Source organism: Motacilla alba, chromosome 2, assembly GCF_015832195.1.
Source record: "Motacilla alba alba isolate MOTALB_02 chromosome 2, Motacilla_alba_V1.0_pri, whole genome shotgun sequence".
Classification (NCBI taxonomy): domain Eukaryota; kingdom Metazoa; phylum Chordata; class Aves; order Passeriformes; family Motacillidae; genus Motacilla; species Motacilla alba.
This window is the reverse complement of record NC_052017.1, coordinates 142,174,449-142,187,018: the sequence shown is the minus strand read 5'-3', so window position 1 is coordinate 142,187,018 and position 12,570 is coordinate 142,174,449. Positions and strand designations below refer to the sequence as shown.

The window sequence follows — 12,570 nt, the reverse complement described above, 5'->3', positions numbered from 1 at the left end:
ATCTTCATTCTCCCCTTCTCTAAGAAGTATTGTTCATGTCTTGTTCCATGCTGTGAAGGGAAGTGACTGACCGAGTCCATGGTCTGGCAAAAAAATGAGCCCAGGGGCTAGCACAACCTCCCCAGTGGTGCTTGAAGGAAATTCTTCTTGTCTTGGGGATACATAAAGTGAGAAGCATCTTAAAATTTTAGGTTGTGCTGACTTCCATGCCTATTGCTACAGCATTTACTACTGCAGTTGCCAGAACTCATACAGAGATTGTCTTCATATAGAAGTCTCTTCCCACTGCTATGGGGATGATGAAGATGCTGAGGCTGAGGAGATCTGCACACTCACCTGATGCCAGAGCAGAAGCAGTGCTCTATTCCACTGTGAGACAATCGTAGCCTGCTAGAAGTTTCATGGGTGGCTCAGAGCAAAGCTTGGTGACTCTTTGAATGTCTCACTGGCAGGAGGGAAGTAATTTCTCCAGCTTCAGCACATGATGAGCTTGTTGTGGCTGGGGTGAGGGGGTGGCTGGAGGTGAGCTGCCGGGAAGGTGTGCAGCAGAGGGCAGCAGCTCACAAGCACACACACACCTGCACCCACAGCTGCCACACCTAACACACACCCCAACAACACTTCTTCCCATCAGACACGGACTGGCAAGTTTTGGATCTCTGCAGGTAAGTGAATCATGTTCAGTCTGAACGTGTGAGGTCATAAAAATAAGTTCCTCATACTGGGCAGAGGATCAGGGCTGTTTGCTGTGTTTTGCTTTTGTGATGTAGCCTCCATCCACAGATATGCTCAAGAGTGCTGTGCTGGCTTTAGGGCAAAAAAAGATACACTTTTACAAAATAAGCAGGGGGTATTTATTCTGAGAGTTCACATGCATGCCTTGATCAACTTTTAAACAACCAGCTCTAACAAGACCAAGAGATCAGAAAGTGTTTTGTAGACCAGAAAACTGACCATGATGCTGGACTCACTGGTCAGTTCATTTGTCTTCCTGTTTGGTGGATTTTCTCAGTCTGCCTTTCTGAGGCTACCCTAATATCCACAACAACACACTGCATTAAGGAGTGAGACATTACTTTAGGTATGGGTCAGGTTCTCTTTGTACAGGAAACTATAAATCCCATTTCTTTCTGTGAAGCAGAGACAGAGGTGTAGGGGGAAAATTATGGGCGATTTCACCAGTTCTGAGGTTTTCAAAAAGTTTGTGGGAGCCTTCCTCCCAAGAGTGTTCTTGAAGTATGTCCTCCCATGTCAATAATATATTGACAGTATATTTTTTTATCATTGATGAGAATGATTCTGGTGTTTGAAATGTATCCAAGCAAAATGGTTCTGGGCCTAAGAGTGAAACTCAGGCTCAGATATCAAGTTTCTTAAAACTTGATGCTGGTTGCATTTAGTACTGTTTGATAATAGATGTTGCAGCCAGCTGGAATCAAGCAAATGCATATAATTTTTTCCTTAATCTGCAAATGATTTGGATCCAGCATTTCAGCCTGTGTCTGCCTGATTAAAAAAAAAATATTTAGTGCATTTAGAATTACTACAGTGCATTGTGAAATCCAAGAAAAATTCTCTTGCCCAAAGTGACAAAAGAAACCTCTGAACGGTTAAAGGAGAATAGTCTGCTCACAGAGAAATTATTTCTAAATATCTAGGAACTGATTTATATATTTCCTTCAAATTGTTCCAGCAGCAACATTACTATCCAGCTCCCTGTCTTATCCTTACACATATGGAACCACTACTCTCCATGTTACTTCCCAGAAGTAAGATTTTTCAGGATACTTGAATGTAACAAAATTAATTCATTTTTAAATTATGTGATTTTAAGAACTGATTACATAGAGGAGCTAAAAAAAACCCACCCTTTAATTTCCATGGCACCAAAAACCTTTTAGAATATCCCTGCATTGTTACAGGGAAAACTTTAAAATGCCAATCAATAAGTCTAACAAAACAGAATTCAAAACAGGGTTTTTTTTTTTAGTATTATAAGATATAATTTACTAATATAATCTCTTGATTTTAAACCTGTATCAGGATCCTTGATTAAAAACTGAGTGCTTATTTCTGTAGTGGAGCCATTCACAATTTAAGACTCTAGCAAGCAGCAGCTATGTAGGAAAGAAATGAGTTACTGCTGGCTCTGACTCAAATAATTTTCATGGACACCCAGGCAGGATTACAATAAAGGCTTCAATGCAACCAGGAAGTGACAAGCAGCAACAAAAACTGAGTCCAATTTTTCTGTGGGAATTTCCCACTGACTTCTCAGACACAATTCCATCAACTTTTGCACTGCAAAATTCTGGCACTGCATTGATAGTGCGTTGAGATTCATTCCATTTTACTCAACTCCTTCACCTCATTCCTCTGTGTGGGGAGACTTCTGTAGAATTATAAATCATTTGAGCAATGTCAGATACATGCAAACCTAGCAGAGTAAGCAGTCCAAAAAAGGACAAAGGATTTATCCATAACCTTTTGCTCTTTCTGGCTGTATCACTCACTCTCATCAAAACCTTTTCCCAGTGAGATTTCCAAACATCTTTTAGAAAAAGTTATCCTGCCACTCACGCGCCAGTACTTTCTAAGGTTTGTCTACATCAATATTTTCTGATTTATAACTGTCACAACTGCAAGAATTCATTCAGATCCCATTTACATTTTTTTTAGCACAAAATGGTAATGCATCAATTGACCAGGGTACAATGTGTTTACAGAACTTGGAGGGATCTCGATTTCTCGACTGAACCTGGCATAATATAGATCAGAGTTTAGCCTTATACATAAGACCAGTTAGTTGAAATTTTCTTCTTTCAGAATAAAATTTTATCCTTTGGACTGACTCATTACAATGAGTAAAATGCATTTTGTTTCTTAGAGTCATGGAATGTTTTGTGTTGCACAGGACCTAAATAACCTCTCATACCACTCCTCCTGCCATGGGCAGGGACACCTTCCACTAGACCATGTTGCTCAAAGCCTCATCCAACCCAATCTTGAACAGCTCCAGAGATGGAGTGCCTTCAGCTTCTCAGGACAAACTGTTCCATTTCTTCACCACCCTTACAGGGAAGAATTTAATTTAAACTTACCTTCCTTTAGTTTAAGGCCCTCTCCCTTGTCCTATGCCCTTGTGAAAAATACCTCTCCAACTTCTTTAGGTGCCAGAAGAAATAGTCCTAACTATTGTTTGAAAGGCATTATTTATTTGACAAAACCAGTGGCCTAATTGCAAGTAAAACATTTGATCCTTATAGCTCAACCATCAAATCTGATCTTGATTGAAGTGGGTTCATGACTGTTGAACTGCAGGAATTTATACTGGTTTTATGATTTTATGCCCTCTGCACAGGACAGATGCCTCTTCCATCAAAATATTAAATCTGGTGCAGACAGAATAGTTTGAATAGCTCCGAACCAGAAGAATGAGTTTATAGCATATTTGAACTTTCTTATATACCTACAGCATTTTTCACTTGGCAGTAGTGGAACTTGGTTATTCCACAGAGAGTCAAGAAAGCAAATTTTCAACAAACAACAACCCTTCACACCTGCTTTGATTATATTTTTGCCAACACTCACGCTCTGAGATATTTGGCAATTCAGGGTTATTTTAAATAACAGGATTATTTTCAAATCATGATTTCATGAAATCATAACTGTCACTGCAATAGCTCAGAGCACTATTGTGGACTCACTGACCGAAAACTGGGTCTCTACTTCAAAAGAACAATCAATGTGGAAGACAATAGAAAAAAAAGGATAAGCTAAAAGGGTTCAGTATATTACTCAGACATTTCCAATATTTCCAATGTCTTATTTTAGAGTGGTAGTAGAGTAAGATGTTGTATATATATGTAAACAAGCTCTCCTGGAAGTTCTTTCTAACCCTGAATCACCTAGCAACTTACTTCAAGGACAAGAAGTCCTTCAATTTAAGGACAAGAAGTCATGAAAATATTTAATTCTGTTCAGATTCTCCTTCTTCACCAAAGTTCATAAAAATAAGTTGGCAATTATTTTCCAGAGTAAATTTCTTCTTTCTATTTTATGTTTTGCCTTCTTGTTTCCTTATTTACTTTTAAAGTTTAGTCTTAATATTAAATAAAATAATTAATATTCTGTACCTCTTCTATGTCCCATTGGGGAAGTGGATAAACTTGGATTCATAAGTTTCACCACTCTTCCCCTTCAGAAAAGTTGAACAGGTTGGCTTGGTCCATCACGTGAACAGCCCTTGTCCTGTGCCATTCTGCACTGTCCCATCCCATCTCACAAGCTGGGCCCAGGCACTGTCTGGCAGATTTTTGGTTGGCCCAGGCCAACACTTCCAGGAAAAGGGATCAGCTTCTCTGGTTTCCCTGATCACTAATCCTTGGGCATGCTGGTGCCCTGGGCCAGTTTTGTGCAGAAGCAGAAGATTTCTAACTCCCAGGCTTCCTCAGAAATCTCCATTTTTTATTTACTGAGATCTGATTCTCATGCAAGTTAAAGGAGAACTACAGCCAAGTATCTCAGAAAAGTTTATAACTCTCATAAAGACAATTAATAGCAGACATCTGAATAAGAACAGACAGAGCTTGGGATATAATACAAGCTAATAAAAAATACCCCATATATCACATGAAAACAAAGAGTGAATAAAACCCCTGATCATGCTCTGTGAAAAACATCACATCAAGAGTAGAACAAAAGTATTGATGGCAAGAAAATGAGAAAAATAAGTAGCAAGTTAAGCCATAGCCCAAAGGTTTTAATTTCTTGCTTTGAAAGCCTCTTGCCTCTCCCTTTCCAATTGTTATTTCAGGTTCCAATATCCAATCATAAATTAACACTGCCCTTGTCACTCAATAGCTACTCTGGATGAATTAAATGTAGGGAGAAATGCCGATCCTTGGCAAAAGCTGAAGTTCAATTTAGAGTTCAACAACCAAAAAATGTTGTGAATTAGGCTAATGAAGAAAATGCAGCTGAGAATGTCTTCGGATAATCACAGAAAAAACAATAAAAAATAAACAAACCAGGAGAGCATTCATAGGATGTGTGCAATTTTACCCATTATAAAACCACCAGAACTTTCAAACTCTGGTAGTTTCAAAACCAGAGCTCTGATCTGCTTTATTCACTCTCTTAACCATAACAGCAGCCATGAACCATCACTTCCAAATGACATAAAAAGACATTGCCTTGAGCAAGCAGGGAGTGGGGGCTTTGAAGGAATGAAGCCAGCCAACAAGCTATATTTACCTCCACCTTCTCCTATCCCTGTTTCTGGCACCTGGTATTCTCCAGACACCATGCAGGACGCCATCACTGGAACATGATCTGTGTGCATGTTGTTCCTTCACTTCCATGAATTATGTGAAGCCTGTGTGTTCATCCCACTGCCAAACCTGTCATGAAAACAGTGATTGAACCAGGAAGGACATGAATCTATGTGTTGGTTACCTTATAGACCTCACAGTGTTCACATCTGTACTCTTTGGATCATCTAGCCTGAGGAAAAGTTTCTGTAGAGATACAATTTTTACTTCCCTCCAGGATGCTGTTGCAATCAGAATATTAGTAGTGTAGGAGAGTTTTGGATAAGCTCCTCTCACCAGTGAAGAAATTACACACTCATACACTGCAAGGTTCAGAAACCAGAGAGAGGTGTGATTTATCCAAGAAAATCATAAAATAGCCTGAGGATCCAACCGTGTCACCCTTTAAGCATGCTCTTCATAATCTAGGAGCATTCACTTTTTGTTAAATGAAGGAACCTAAACCAATCAGAAATAGCCTTGTGTCTTTTGGTAAAACTCAATTTTTACAGGATCCTTTTTTTTTTTTTTATTGCTGACTAAACTGTCCAGTAACCAGCAGTGGAAAAAAGGTATTAAAATGCAATAAAATGACCTATTAATATTATACAGCAATCACTGGAGGCATACATCTCCAAATGATGAATCATTTGAAAATCCAGGGTTCAGAGAACCTCAGCAGCTTGATAAATGTAAAGCCTGATCTCAAATACAGCTTATATCCAAGCAACATTAAAAAAAAAAAAAAATTGCAGTTTTGACCAAAACTATCAGGAAAATCAGAAGAAAATCTAAAGCATGGCTTCAAGAAAATAAATATTTTTAGTTGTTTTGAGATCTTTTTTCATCAGCTAAAATAATAACTACAATGACAGTCATCATGTTGTCAGTAAGGCTGCTACTGGGATAAATGGATCATTCCTTGTCTGTATTGCTTTGCTTCAGCACACTAGGAGTATTTTATCTGCTTCCAGATTTATTTCAGACAGGCCACAACGATTACCCCAAAAAAAATGTTTGACTTGAAAGTAGAACCCAAAGCATTTAATGAAAATTTCCATGTTTCATCTGAGAAATAATCATGAGGCCAATCAGGCAGAGAGTGTTGAAGGTTCTTCAGTCTGTGATACAAAATTAGAAATACACAGATAGTTTCACTAGAATGTTATTATCGCTTAGAGTTTTTCTTCTGCAAAGGTTTGACATACTCCAACCAGCTAGCTTTACATTCAGCCTGTGAACAGCTAATTATAAGATCAGTTTTACAGATGGGAAACAGATATCCACAGTCTAAGGGATCTGCCAGAAGTCACAGAATGCTTGACCCGCATCCTCATGAAGCTGGTAGTAGTCTCCACATTCATTCTGTAGTTATGCTTAACCCCATGGGGAGCCGTGAGTAGAGCTCAGTTAATTGCAGGGTCCTGTACGAGCGTGTAACTATTGCCATTACAGGAAACCCAGGTCATTTGTTACGCCACTGGAGCGTCCAACTGATCCTGTCATTAATCACTATGACATCACAGGACAGCTACCATATGGTGCAAAACAATCCCCTCCCTTGCTGCAGAAATTAGATATCTTTAAAGACAAAATCATCTTTATACCGATTGGAAAGTACATTAGACTTTTGCTTCCTTTTAGAACTTTGTCTTAAAATGCTGGTTAAGACCATTTGTGAAGGAACAGTGAGACCTTCAAACACTTTCTGCAAGAGAAAAGAGGGTCAGCCAATGTAATTCTTGCTATGCAAGTCTAGCCTATCCATAACCCTAACAATATCAATCTGATTATTAAAAACCCATCCCTTTTAATGCACTGGGAAAATATTGGTCAGAAACAATCATTCACACATGCTCACACACACACACTCTTAGCCTCCTATTCACATCTTTCCTTCAAATGGAAAGGCTTGTGAAAAGTTCTCCAGTGGTGGCTACAATGATTCTTCGAGCATGTGCCTGTTGCAATGAACAAGATGATATCCCACCATATGTTACTTAGATAGAGCTTTACTCCCAATTCAAGCCCATTAGTTACACAGTTTTAGTTTTGATGTTATATTTCAGTTATCTTAATCAGTGGCCTGGATGATAGCACATTCTGGTTTCATTGCATTTCAAGCAGTAAAGACATTAGCAGTTTTCAAGGCTTCACAAGTCTTCCCTCACTAAAAATCTTTTCCCTTTACACAGGGAAAGTTGTGCCAAGTCTACATGTTGCAATACCCTACTTTGGTGCTAAGTTTTTGCAGCAGAATCTGGGACAGCAAGTGCTTTTGTACAGCATATTCAAAATATCCACCTTACTCAAGGAGGAGGTGCCGACATGAGCCAGAGCAAAACATTAAGCATGTCCTGGTACTTTATAGACTAAGATTTATTAGAGAAGAGGTTAAATACCAGAAGCTTGTTTCCATTTATCATTAGTCCCCATACCTTTTTTCTTCAATACACTGCTAATATCTCACCTACTTGTAGGCTTTAGGTACCCTTTCAAGTATTGCACTGTGTTGCAGTTTGGGATTTTGGCACCTATATTTTTCTGAATTCAGCCTTTAGTCTCCATGTAAAGGAGTGAGAATGTGGCAATAGAGGGAAGCACACCTGTTGTCAGTGATCTCCGTGCTCATATAGGAATATTACCAATTTTCAGAAACCAAGTGTGATAAGCTTCCTTTGTATGCACACATTCTGGATGGATTCTGGCTTGGAAAGACTTGTAATTTAATCAGAAAATGGGAAAGGAAAGGGTTTAATCACTGCTTTACTAATGGGAAACTGAGGCAGAGAGAAATTAAATTCATATAAAACACCACATCATTCAAACCAAGGAAGAAATTGGATCAAGACCTGAACCAAGTATGTTAACCACAGGATCATTCTTTTTTCCTCAATGTTTTGTGAAAATCTTGATGACTATAGTGGATTCATTTCTTTCTTCTTCATCTTCCACGGGAGATTTGAAGCATAACTGGAATTCCTAAAGTTCTATTTGATCAGACTCAATTTGGTCTAATTATGAGCACAAATGTTTCAATAATTTATTCTTATTTCTCCACCACAATAAGTCAAATACAAAAAATCTTGCAGTACTTCATTTTGAAAGAGAAAGCTTGTAGGAGAAATAATACAAAGCATGTGATGTCTCTTTTCTGTTTACAATCTTGCTGAAAACACTATTTCCCAAGAAAAGAGGGTTCCTCATGTATAACCAAGTCCAGATTCTTGTTTCATTTGGTTCAAACATACTGTTAACATCCTGCAGTATTTCATATACATTTTGCATACATACATATGGCTCCAAGTTAAAAAAATTCTCCACATCTATGGCTGTAATTGCATTTGACTTAGAGTGAATATTCATTAATATCTCTCCTAAATCTGTATCAGCAGGAATGATACTCTGAATAATGGTAATCTATTTAGATGTTTAGACACTACTGGTGGGCATTGCATCAGTATATTAAGGAGATGGAAATGAAGCCAAGTATAAGTCAGATTAATAACTTTCAGGACTACATGTTAAAGCAGATAAAATATCATGGGACTTTTCTGCACTTGTAGTTATTTTAAGAAACAGGAGCTCCTGTTGCAGGGATGTGTTGCTGTCTCTTCTTCTACTTGAGAATCTCAAAAAAACAGGTAACTTCTGCTGTCTTTCCTCTGATCCACAAAACAGATTTTTAAATTACATCTTATAGGCATAATTATTATGTTGATTTAACATCTATGAAAACATGTTATACAGAGGTGAACCTGTCAATTGGAGCAATAGTGCATATTCATGACTATTTACCACCCTGGCACCTCTTCAGGGAAACAGAGGGTATACCCAAAGGAAACGAGAGGTGTTTTGACAGGGATCAGATGTGTCCTCACAGAGCAGAATTGTGACCTGAAAAACTTTCTGACATGCACTAAGTCCTCAGGAAGCTGAAAGTTTTCCCAGCATTTGTTAAAAACATGTTTTCACAGAATCACAGAATGGGTCAGGTTGAAAGGGACCTCAGTGGGTTGTTTGGTCCTGCTCAAGCAGAGTCATCCCAGAGTACATGGTACAGACATTTCGTGAATACCTCCAGTGGAGGTATTCAATGTGGAGTGAGGAGGCTCCACACCCCCTTTGTGAAATCTGTGCCAGTGCTTGGTCACTGCACAGTAAAAAGTTCTTCCTCATTTTCAGGTGGAACTTCCTGGGCATCAGTTTCTGCCCATTGCCTCTTGTCCTTTGCTGGGCACCACTGAGCAGAGCCTAGTTTGTCCTCTGACACCTCCCTACAGACACTGACAGACATTGATGAGGTCCCATGTCAGTTTTATCTTTCCAAGGCTGAATGGGCCCAGCTCCCTCAGCCTTTCCTCATTAGAGAGATTTTCCAGTTCCTTAATCATCTTTTTTTCCGCCACTGGACTCACTCCAGTGAGTGAGAAAGAGCCTTGCTCTGAGAAACCCAGAACTGCACACATCACTCCAGGTGAGGCCTTGCCAGGGCTGAGCAGAGGGGCAGGATCACCTCCCTCCCTCTGATGGCAATGCTCCTCCTAATGCACCCCAGGATACCACTGGCCTTCTGCTGGCTCTGAGAAGTGTTTTGTCCAACTACACTCAGGAAATCTATTTCATCACTCATGTCCAGTGAATTTTTTATTTTACTGTGATAAGATAAAGACCTCCCAGCTGCCAGGAATTTTGGTCCAGGGATAAGTGACTGAAGTGGTTCGGGAGAAGGGCAGTCTTGTTGTTACGTATTTGTAATAAGCTTAAATGCTCTAAAGCACTCACAGTAAGAGGGTTTCTCAAATTTTAAAACACTTCCTTTCATTTTCATAGATAGGTAACTGTAGCTTACACAGCTATATAAACATGCAGTAGATACATAAAGGTATATAAATACAACAGTTATTAGATAAATTTTAAAAATTAATAAATATTTTATTTTGATAAATCAAATATCAACTTGGGATCAAAAAATTTGATGTGCTTCATTCTGTCATTTTCCTATTAGCATTCTTTTTAAAATATCATGCTCATATCAGTCAGTTAGACTTAGCAGATGTAGCAATTCTCTCATGTTAATCAACTGTTTTTCCTTTTCCTGCTTGAAGAGTGCGTAACCCAGGTAACTAATTGCTTTTTTTTTGGTAAGCCTTCTACAGTACTCATAAGCTTTAGTTATTTCAGTAAGTAAAATTCTGTATTACTCCAGCTGAGATAACATTCTTTGAGTTCAGTGCTGATGTAACATCTGGATAATGAATTCATTCTACATTAATAGTAACTTGTAGTCTAGCTCTTCAGGTCCTATGAATATTGGTTATGGAGAAGAAGTTCTCAATACTTATGCATTTTTCAGATGATTCCATCTTAAAACAATCAATGACATCATCTTCCTCTCTTTAAGGCAATTAAATATCCATATCCTCTGTAACTGATTAATCGAATGATCCAGAGATAATATTAGAATACAGTGCTATGAACAGCAATGTAGAAATGGCCAGGCTGGGTCAGAAGTCTTGCTGTCTCTAATGGCAATCACCAGCAGGGCAGTAGAAGCAACATGAAAATGAACTTCTAGTGGAAAAGAAATTTGGCCTACAGAGATTGACCAGCAGTCATTCTTTAGACTGTTTGAACTTGCAGTTTTTTCCAGTAAGTGTATTAGATCCGAAACATACCCTATGGAAATACAGGGGTTCATGATAAATAGATGTATTTGTGTAAGAAGGGGAGTAAAGGGAATTTTAGGAGTACTAATGGCAGTTAATTGCCTTGGAGTAAATTAACTTGAACATCTGAAAATCCTTCCCCAGTCCATATGCCATGAGTCACTAAACAAGTCTTGATTTTCAGCACGGATTAAATTTCATTTGTGATGACCAGCACCTCTGGAAACCAGGCCAGCTTTTCCTGTCAAAGACAGATGACATTTATCTCAACAAAACATTTAATATATATTAAAGAATGCTTGCCAACATGTCTAAAAGTACAAACTAAGGAAGGTCTACATGCTACATGTAGGATGTTAGCGTGAGTTGAGTAAATCTAGGTCTAGAACTGAGAGCCTGGAAAGACTGGTTTAGCTGATGAGTCTGATGTCTGAGGGCAGCTCCTGTTTCAGCTGTACATATTTACAGGTAGCTGATGTCCTGCAGCTGCATGTACCCAGCAGAATGTTGTTGTAGACTAAGATGAGTTTAAGCCAGCTACTTTGTGGCCAGTCAAATACCTTGATGGTAAGGCCACTTCCTATTCGGATTTCAGCTGTGCTTAAGTAGTAGGAAGCTACCTGGACTGCTTCTGTGTACATGCTGACAACTATATTAATGCAGCTTAGGAAACAACGAGCTAAAGAAGAAAGTGCCCAATTTCCTAAGTTGTTGGTTACTGAAATTATATATAAAGCACAAGGGAGTCTGGATGTCAACACAGGATATGGATAATACGAAGATTCTTTACTGAGAACTTGTATTACATCTAATTTCTTAAAGAAAAAATAGAAATAGTGAGTCATTTGCAGAATTTTTTCAGATAAGCATGAAATGCATCCAACAAATAGTAGCACAGCCAGGTTCTACATCCTGTGTTATGTCCGTCAAGTCCACAGCCAGATCCTTGTGGGTGGGGGAATGTGTCCAAAAACTCCATGTGAAAGGTTGGTGTATATATAAAAGCTTGAGATACACTATTTGTCTATATTAAAAATAAGTCTGTGATGCAGCATGATTCACCTCTTAGGTGAATGGCCAGGTCACTTCCACTGGTTCAGCATCATTATCACAGCCAGCACCTGCCATGCTCATTTCCCTGTGATCGGAAATCCAAACGTAGAAGTTGCTGTGAATTCAGTTTAAATAAAGCTTCTTTTTTTTTTTTTTAATTTTTCTACAAGACTCCAAGGTATAAATTTGCATTTGACTTCCAGAAATATCCTGCTTCCTAGAAAAGTGTATAAGCATGCCTAATCTATGAGGTCACTCTCTACAGCATTCCCTGGTTTTGTCTAATAACTGTGAGGAACAGCAGAGGGATTCCTGACAGGATTTCAGATATGTAAGCAAAAGTAAGGCTGGAATAAGCCAGCTGTACTGCAAAAAAAAAAAAAAAAAAAAAAAAAAAAAAAAAAAAAAAAGAAAAAAAAAGCCCGAAACAAACCTTTTCTTGCAGCTCTCCTATTTGAACTTTGTGAACACCAGATAGCCCAGCTGATTCCTCCAAATGCCAAGTATAGTTGTCATTGTTCAAGTCTATTTCCAGA

General features: G+C 38.6%; 1 long non-coding RNA gene across 1 annotated transcript in view; it reads left to right on the top strand.

Moving 5' to 3' along the window:
* Positions 1–252: 252 nt before the first annotated feature.
* LOC119698050 overlaps positions 253–12,570 on the top strand; it is an 84,129-nt gene continuing 71,811 nt past the window's right edge. Inside the window, exon 1 of the long non-coding RNA XR_005256047.1 lies at positions 253–665. This is a non-coding gene — a long non-coding RNA (uncharacterized LOC119698050). The remainder of the gene's footprint in view (positions 666–12,570) is intronic.